At 32.5% G+C, this 9,537-nt stretch overlaps 1 long non-coding RNA gene across 1 annotated transcript; it reads left to right on the top strand.

Moving 5' to 3' along the window:
• The first annotated feature begins 3,518 nt into the window (after positions 1 to 3,518).
• Positions 3,519 to 8,590, top strand: LOC102660283 (uncharacterized). Its single transcript, XR_001386096.3, has 5 exons — positions 3,519 to 3,815; positions 4,065 to 4,142; positions 6,772 to 6,895; positions 8,322 to 8,382; positions 8,462 to 8,590. It is a non-coding gene; the product is annotated as an uncharacterized lncRNA (long non-coding RNA).
• Positions 8,591 to 9,537: the final 947 nt, after the last annotated feature.

Genomic DNA, 9,537 nt, shown 5'->3' with positions numbered 1-9,537 from the left:
GTTTTTACATATTACTCAATTTTACTTCATTTTATTTTTCCCTTTCTAGCTGATGCTCTCTTTTTACAGAAAATTATATGGTGTTAGATTGTGATTGCCTTACTCATATGGTTTATTGTAGGTGTTTTCTTATATGAGTTGGATGAATTTGATTTTGTAAGTACCCATTCAAATTTTGAATAACAATTTTGATGACCAAAAAAGAATGAACTCATAAAACAGCTAGTTTACATGTTTTTGCCTTGGGCAGATCATGTTGTCACTTTAACAGCAGGGATTATGGACATTGTTAAAAGTATACTCTCTGTATTGTATTTACGATAGAACTGCATTACTTTCCTTATCCTGCCTATCTTTGGTGCATGTATGTGTATATTCTGCACAAGTTTGCTTCCTTTGTTGTTGCATATAGGATAAGCTTGTTGTTGCATATAGGATAAGCTTGTTGTTGCATATAGGATAAGCTTAGTGCATATGATGTTGCAATTGCCTCACCAATGTCCAAATGTATTGTGTCTACATTGACATATCCTCGTGAGTCATGAGGTATGTTCTGAATGATTCAGTTTAGTTGAAGATATTAATGATGCATATTGCATAGTCATACTTCTAGGTGCCTAGCCTTGTGAATGAAACAACCTAGCCATTCCCATAATCAATTTTTAATGCTTAAAGCATTTTAGAATAGGGAAAACTGTATTCAGCTCCATTGGACTTTGGGTCATTTTAATAATCCATCACAAACTTAGAGTTGTCTCAATTGTTTCTTAACCTTTAACTATTAAATAGATCCTCCTTATCAGCTTTTGTTTGGTCAGTAGCAGTAAATCTGTGACAAAATCTGATCCATCCAAATGTGTTAATCTAGACCATTGATTAATTTAACGTTAGATTCTGATTTTAATGAATATTCAAATCTTCCTAATTAGAAATCTTGATGGTAGTTTATAGATTCATATGTCTGATAAAACACAAGAGTCTGCATGAAAGGTTCATTAAGAAAATGGTTGAAGTTTATAGATTAATTGAGATAACTCAAAGTTCATAATGATATTTTACAAAGGATCCAAAGTTTGATTGAATTGAAGACACTTTTTCCTTTAGAATACTATTGATTTCATTGCACATTTTTAGCTATTTCTTGAAATGTGTTGAGCTTATAATTGTTATTATTATTTTAATAAATTTCCTTTCCTTCATTGTCAATACAGAAAGTCATCATGTCATATACATATTGGGTTGAGAAGGATTCGTGAATTCCTTACTCCCCGTTTTTTTTCGTTTGAGTTAAATTAAACTTCTGCATCATATATATAGGAAGCATGTCAAAGTATTACAATCAACTCATGATATTGCCGCTGTCCCTCATGGAGTATTCATAATTCACTAGCTACCCGGTTACCGTTCTCAACAAGAACATGAAAATTTAAATTAGTTAGAGTAACACAATCTATATGTTCCTTAAAGGGCCCACTTAAGCCTCTCTATTGCTTCACCAAGTTTTTTATTTAATATTTATGTTACCTAGAATCTTAATATATTGAAGACTTGTGACTTCTTTTTTTCTCAGTTTTGGACAAATTAGGCATTTGAGTTGACTTGGACAAATTAATTTTAAGAGGAATCCTTGTTTATTGAGATTCAATTTGTATAATTTATTATCTTTTTCTCTCTTACTTTTCTCAGAAAATTATATAAAAGCAATTCTCTATAGTTTTCTCTATCGGATTGATTAACCTTTTCTTTTTCTCTGGTCTGGGTGCTGTAGTTACCATATATAACGTCAATCTTCTTCTTTTTTTTCTCTAGTATCACAAAAGACAATAGATAGGAGTATGTTTTATGGTAAATTTGTAGATAAATTATTGTATAATCTAGGAGGACTAGGTGTTTATAGATCCGTATCAATTTTTATATGAAACTAATAAAATACTCAGTTGTGTCATATGAAATTGACCGAAATTAGAGATACATATATAGTAACCATATAATAATAATTTCTCAAGTTTTATGTCAGTAGCTTAGGACATGTTTGATTACGGATCCAGAGAGACAGTTGATGTGATTTTTGACATTTCAATGAAAATAGTTTTTTATTTGGCACTTTATGAAGTGAAAAGCATATCAAGATTTATTTGGCACAGCCCGAGTTAGTGATTTGATTGCAAAGTACACTTCGGTAACTCATTCATTGCCATGGACTGAAGTTAACTTGGTATCCATCATTTATGTGTGTTCGTATTTTGCAGACAACAAGCTAGAAAAACTTATTTGCATACGGGGAACCTGGATTATTTTTATTGTGATATAACTCTATATATGTCTGGTCCTTTTTTTTTTTTTTATATATATTGATAGAGAGGTTGAAGAGTTGAAAGTGAAAGGCTGGTCCTTTTTTTTTATTGTGATATAAATCTATATATGACTTTTATAGGGAAAAAAGAAGTCAATTTTAAATATGTTAGTCTTAGATTCCAAAAACACTTAAGGCATTTGACTTTCTTTTGTTTAGCTTATCGTGTTTCTCTAGAATTGAGAAACAGAATAGCTAATGAGCCTGGTCTTTTCTTTTAGTGAAATCAATTAGTGAATAAGTGGACCTCGGTCTTTTCTTTCTTTCTTTTTAAAGGATTCACAATGCATGGCGGCAAATTTGTGATATTAGTAACGCTGAATTTGAAAAGGTCTATCAACGTCTTGGAGTTCTATTGGAAGCAAGGGTAAGGCTTCTTCTAGTTTCCTTTTTTTACAGATTGAGTTTAACGGAATCTATTGCATGCTTTGTACCTTCCAGGGGGATATTCTAAGCTTTTTAAATTTTTTATTTTATTATTTTATTGTTTCATATGAACAATACATGACTACCAACTCTATTCATGGTTATCATTTTTTGGATTAAATTTCAGTCTTTTGACCAAATCTCCCATATTCTTTATAGTTTCTATCAAGTCTTGTGTCTGTTCTCAAACTAGCCTAAGAAAATTGAATAATTTTGGTTAAATGATATCATAAATTGTAACTAACCACGGCCTTGAAAATCAAAGGGTACCTGAAAGTGAAACTTCCCTCACTCTCTCTAGCTATTTTTATTTTGAAATGCTATGGAACAAGCTTGGGGTAGGGTGAGACTTGTGAGAATGCATGGCCCTAAATTCTCAACCGTTACAGTAACCGCCTCACTGAAGGTAACAACAGCTCTTTAATTTCAACCATTCATATTTTTAGTTTGACTATTTTTCTTTTTTAAAAAATAACCATATACATGTTTTTTTTATATAGTAGACAATAAAAAGCTAAGTACAAGTGTTTTCCTTCCTGTTTGTGGAGGTCTTCTTCAAGCTTAGGGTCAATATCCTGGGGAAATGAGATTCAGTTTTTCATGCAAGCACTACTATAAAAAAGCATTTCCACGACATCAGAATAACATCGGTGCTATGCCAACGTTGTTGAATATGTACCGGTGGCATTTTTGTAAATACCCTGACATTAACGACAACGTTTTTGGTGCTGCCCGATGTCGTATTTGAGCAATTCAAATGACTACGTTTGAGTAGTGAAAAACGTCTTTGTATTTGACAGAATACAACAACGTTTTTTAAGAAATCACCGTCCTTGTTGCAGTTTTACAAATTAAAATAAAATTTTAGAAACTGCGCCATTACCTTTTATCTCTTTGCCCTTCCTATCTGTTGTGAGCACGCCCTAGCTAGCAACCTCCTTCGTAGCAAACCTCTGTGGTGCCCTCCCTGGTCTGCTTCTGCATTTCGTCGGTGCCGGTAACTTGTCCGGGCTAGGTTTTGTCCAACTTTTGTGAGGTAAGTTAATTACTTGTTAGTTTTCGTCATTTACCAGTTCTAGGGTTTGTCCGGGCTTTGTATTTACAGTTGAGGTCGAACTCTAGGGTTTGTTGGACTGAGTTCTGCATAAGCAACATGAAAATATAACAACATTACAATTAACCCAGCTTGTCCTTAATTTATTGGGTGCTATGGGAAGGATTGTGTTTGAAAGTGAAAATAGTTTTTTTAATTGAAGTTGCATGTACACTTTGAGGTATGATACAGCTTGATAGCTTCTGGATTTCGAGGTTCAGACCCTCCACAGAACAAGAAGAAGAAGATAACAAAGAAGGGGAGATAAAGGTGAATATTCTCATTGCCTTATACTTGTTATTTACATGATATTATATAGATGGTTGATAACAGAATTTGTGCTGAGCTGTCTAGCTATGGAATCATTCTAGAATATGTATATAACAAAATTGGTTATGATTATCTCCTGCTTGAGTTCTTAATTTCCTAATTAAGTATAAGGATTAAGTATAAGGCTAAGTATGATGAAGTATGTTGTTGTTCCTTCTTTAAACGTAGTCTTTTAAGTAGTTGGGCTTGAGAATCTTCCTCTTGGGCTTTCCTTCTCCTTGAACCCCCCTTTTTCTCTTCTTCCTTCGTACTCTGGTCTTCTTCTTCCTCAAGACCTTCTTCTCCAATTTCTGCGTCCTCTGTACTCGTAACACAGCTATATAGGTGAGTCATAATCTTGAGGGACAAAGAGAACACTTCATGGGGCGGGAATGGTAAATAATGATGATGATGGTTTGTGGGATTTGCTTAAAATTAATATGAATATGAGGGTATATAGAGAGAGACAGAGGAGAGACAGAGGAGAGACAAGGATTGTGTTTTTATTTTGGTTGATACCTATAGTGGAAAAGGGATTGGAGGGGGACCTCATACAGAGCTGTTAGTTTTTGTTAATGCTTAGTTGGCTTGCAACAGTGGCCTATAACATTAGTGGACAGGAGAGAACAATTAACTAGCATGAGTAACTGATATAATAAAGAAACAATTAATTCTTAAATTCACATGATTCTTAGGAGTATATAGATCTTTTTTCCAAGTGTTGTTTTCATTGGTATAATAAAGAAACAAAAGTAAGTAGCTAATGCTTTAGTCTTTCTTTTTCTCCCTTTGTGTACAACATAGTATAGGTGCAAGCATCTATGTAAGGCATGGAGAAACATGGTTTTGTTGAAGATCAAAATATGTGACATTAATTAAGATGGCATCCAAGTCTAAACTTGGGCATGTGCCATTGCAGGCTCAAGAACCTTGACACTTGGCAAATTTCTCTTTTGAACCAACTGTTTCATCAGAATAAAGTGGATATCTGTTTTTAATCTCAAAAGGGGATTGTCCGTCCTCTTCAAACAGTCTCGGGACCTATAAATTAGGGCTATGACCTAAAGTTTTGAAGCATATAAGCTGAAACATCTTATCTGGCAGAATGCCAGCCTTAAAAGCTTTATGTAGCTACTAGCAAGACAAAAAAGTGCTGATTAATATTAAAATGGAAGCAAAAGGAGGAATGAAGGCTATTTCACCCTCAAATCTCATCTTTATATTTTCTGTACTAGAAACACATAATATCCGAGTCAGACCACATGTTGGGGAGCACCTTGAAGATATGTTTTTTCCACTTTTTTTCTACTTAAAATGGTAGCAGCATCTTGAAACTTAAGAGGTGGTACCTAGTTTGATGATGAAACTATATGCTCCTCTGTCTTTTTATTTTTTATTTGAATGTCATAATCCAATGTACATCAAAAATATAAAATCTCAAAATATTGTTTTCACAAAACATGCTTTTAGTCTTGGCAACTTTTGCCAAGTACCCATTACTAACTAATAATTTTCAAACCGGCAGCAGACAATTGGCAAAGTACCTCTTTCCACAGAATTGTCTATTGTTCCAGCAGATTTTTCCTCTTTGCAATATGAAATTATTCAACTAAGAAACAAATTTGATTATGCTGGTTTCGTGTAAGTTTTCATTCCTACCCAAAGCATTTTGGCTTTCCTTGACAAAAACAGGATCATTTGGGAATTTTGAATAAATCAGAATCAATTTACAAGTAATACTAGACATCACGAAAAGATACTTAATGTTGCATAACTGAAGTATTGCTACATTATTGTGTGTCAATTTTCAACCTTAAGAATATTTTATGGTAGATATCATAGATGTTCTCTACTAAAGGCAATTCTACTCAAGCAATAAGATTACTCTGAGCCGCAAAGTTCCAGCAAAAGATTTGGATTGTGACAGTTGCATACCCATACCCAAGACTTGAACTCTAGAGTTAAAACCACTAGATAAGTTGGATCAATCAATCACATGTCAGTTAATCTATGTCCTTAGTAGAATATAATCAAAAAGTGTTTATTTCCATACTTTATAAGTATATAATATATATGTTAATTTTGATATTTATTAATAGAGTATTAAAAAAATTGGATCCATATAAGATTTGTATATATGATAAGAACTTTGAATTTGATGGTAAGTTTTAAAATAAGATTATCTAATAAAAAGTTATTAAATAGATAAACATTAGTGTAGTTATAGTAGTATAAATAGGTTGATTCTTTCTAGCTTGTATATATCTTTTGTTTTTAAATATTATATCCCTCCCACGACATCTTTGTTTCTTACCATACGATATATGCTAGAATCACTACAAGAGACATACAGTAAGTTAGTCAACCTTGCCATGCCAAACAGGGAAGGGATAGATTGTTAATGGAATTGGGAAATTTTTAAAACAAATATAATATGTGGAATTGGGAATGGTCAATTATCAATATCCTTTTGGCTTGAGTAGGTGGCTACCTTAACCTCTGGTTGACTTGGTATCTAAGTTACCAGCACCACTAGTTTTAATTTCAAGATGGTGATATTAACACTAATGAGTATTTATTTTAATTTCAGGTTCCTATAAATGCTGCTGGTTTGATCAGATATAACTGGTGCCACCCCTTTTTTGGTAAAATTATCATCCATCTCATGAATATGATAATATATAGCTCACTGCTGCAGCTGTGAAAGATTGGAGGTACTAATTATTTGGATGTTTTATTCTTTTATAACTGTTTTTAATTGAGAATATATGAGGTTAATTGACAGGTATGAACTCTTCTTGCATTCCAATATGCACTGTTGAGCCCAAACTTGCACTAAACAGTTAAAAGCCTAGACAAAAAACTATGGTAGTATATATTTGAAATCCTTTATTTTCAACATATGAAGTTTGGACTGTTTCCTTTATTGAAACTCACTACACTTTTTTTTCTTAACTATTTCCTTTTATCATTTGATTAAATATCTTAATTATTTACTTTAAGTTTTGTCTTTTTTCTTGAACTGATCAGAAACACAGTGCAATTTATATTTATATTTTTATTTCTGTCTTCTTCTAAGTTCTAAACCCAATTCTAAAGGGGAGAATCTACAACCGAACCAAATGATTAAACTCAACAACAAGAAAAGAAAAGTAAATAAAAAAAAGGAGAAAAAAAGAGAGATTGTTTGACAAGTCTACCTATCCATTCCTAAGTTACTTTTCGTATAAAGATGTGATAATATTTGACTTTCACCTTCTCGATGGCTCATGGACCAAGTGTTATTAGTGGCTAGTGCGCATGAATTGTATTCTTAAGTCCAATTACATAAATTAGTGGCTAGTGCGCATCAATTCTGTGCTGTTAATGTTAGAGCAGTATGTTTGATACATCCCAAAAATTAATTTTAACCAGGGAACTAAAAACTAAACATGGGAGATTGTGAGAGATCATTGCATTCAACAACAATTCTTTTCTTGCTGAAATAGTTGAAAGAAAACAATATTCTATAGGACCTATACAATAGCCTTGACTATATAATCAGAAATAGGTTACTTTAATACATTTTCAGCATATAAATTTCTGTTTTTTCTACCTTAGGAGATTTGTCTGGGCATATGTAGAGAAGACCAGTGAAAGTCCAAGCTAAGAGAGTAGATAAAATGTAAGGTAGCTCTATGACTGGAAGTACTGAGGTAGATAGAGACCAACAAAAAATATAGGCAAAATCATTAAGGATTTAGAGATCAATGGTGTCTATGAACATGATTCACAATAATAGAACAATATATGTAACATTCAACATGCCTCTACATAAAGAAGATACATATTAACGATAAATATGTGCAAATCATACCAACTGGATAAGGCTCCTCTAAAGTATGTTTGTCATCAAAGCAAGCAATGGTGTGTCCAACCTTCATTTAATTTAAAGTGAATTGTAATGTTAACATACTAAATAAATTACAAGGATAAACTCATAAACACACCCTTACTAATCACTCTAGAGACAATCCCACTTAACTTGGAGCCATTTTGATACCAATTAAGCTACAAGAATAAGAGACAGGTCATATTACCGCAGCAGGAACAAGAGATTCATCTTGTATTAACACTAATGAGTATTTATTTTAATTTCAGGTTCCTATATCAATATCCTTTTGGGTTGAGTAGGTGGCTACCTTACCCTCTGGTTGACTTGGTATCTAAGTTACCAACACCACTAGTTTTAATTTCAGGATGGTGATATTAACACTAATAAGTATTTATTTTAATTTCAGGTTCCTATAAATTCTACTGGTTTGATCAGATATAGGTGGTGCCACCCCTTTTTTGGTAAAATTATCGTCCATGTCATGAATATGATAATATACAGCTCACTGCTGCAGCTGTGAAAGATTGGAGGTACTAATTTTAAATGTTTTATTCTTCTATAACTGTTTTTAATTGAGAATATATGAGGTTAATTGACAGGTATAAGCTCTTCTTGCATTCCAAAATGCACTGTTGAGCCCAAACTTGCACTAAACAGTTAAAAGCCTAGACAGAAAACTATGGCAGTATATATTAGAAATCCTTTATTTTCAACATATGAAGTTTGGACTGTTTCCTTTATTGAAACTCACTACACTTTTTTTTTCTTAATTATTTCCTTTTATCGTTTGATTCAATATCTTAATTATTTACTTTAAATTAAATATGCAGATACTGGAAGGACTTCTTGAACTACTAGAGAATAAAGAATGTGCTCATTGGAAAGCTAAGTATGTATCTGGCTGGATCTAAATGATCCAACTATGCCTTTGAATGTCAGAAACTGCATGCAGTTAGCTTGATACTCCCTAGAAATACCGGTATTTTATGACTGATATTGCTCATACTTAAACAATGATCCTTAGCTTTGACCTAATATATAGCCTACTTAATAACTCAAAATTTTCATAATAGTTAAATGAAAACCGCAGACAGTTTCATGCATGATGTATCATTTACAATAAAGCATTCTTTATGCTTATGCACCCTTTTTTATTTTGTTGAGTACTTCCTAACGAGGTTAGCATTAATATTTGTAAAAGGCCGGTCAATTATGTAGGATTTGTATTACGAAAATTCTGAACAATTGATTTTTGTTCTAACAGTTATTAGTTTCAGACTCTTGTACATATTCAAAATGGTATTGGTAGAAGAAAGTTTAACCAACCTTCTTTTTTATTAATTACATTTTGTTGGAGTTTAGTATACAAATTTATTTGTAACTTTTATGTCAGTCAGTTATAGTTGCTATTTACATCCTTAATTACACGATTCTTCATACCTTGTGCTTGAGATGTAGAAATAAGCTCTGATATATTGGATA

This window comes from Glycine max, chromosome 18 (assembly GCF_000004515.6).
Source record: "Glycine max cultivar Williams 82 chromosome 18, Glycine_max_v4.0, whole genome shotgun sequence".
NCBI lineage: Eukaryota > Viridiplantae > Streptophyta > Magnoliopsida > Fabales > Fabaceae > Glycine > Glycine max.
This window is presented reverse-complemented; position numbering and strand designations above follow the sequence as displayed.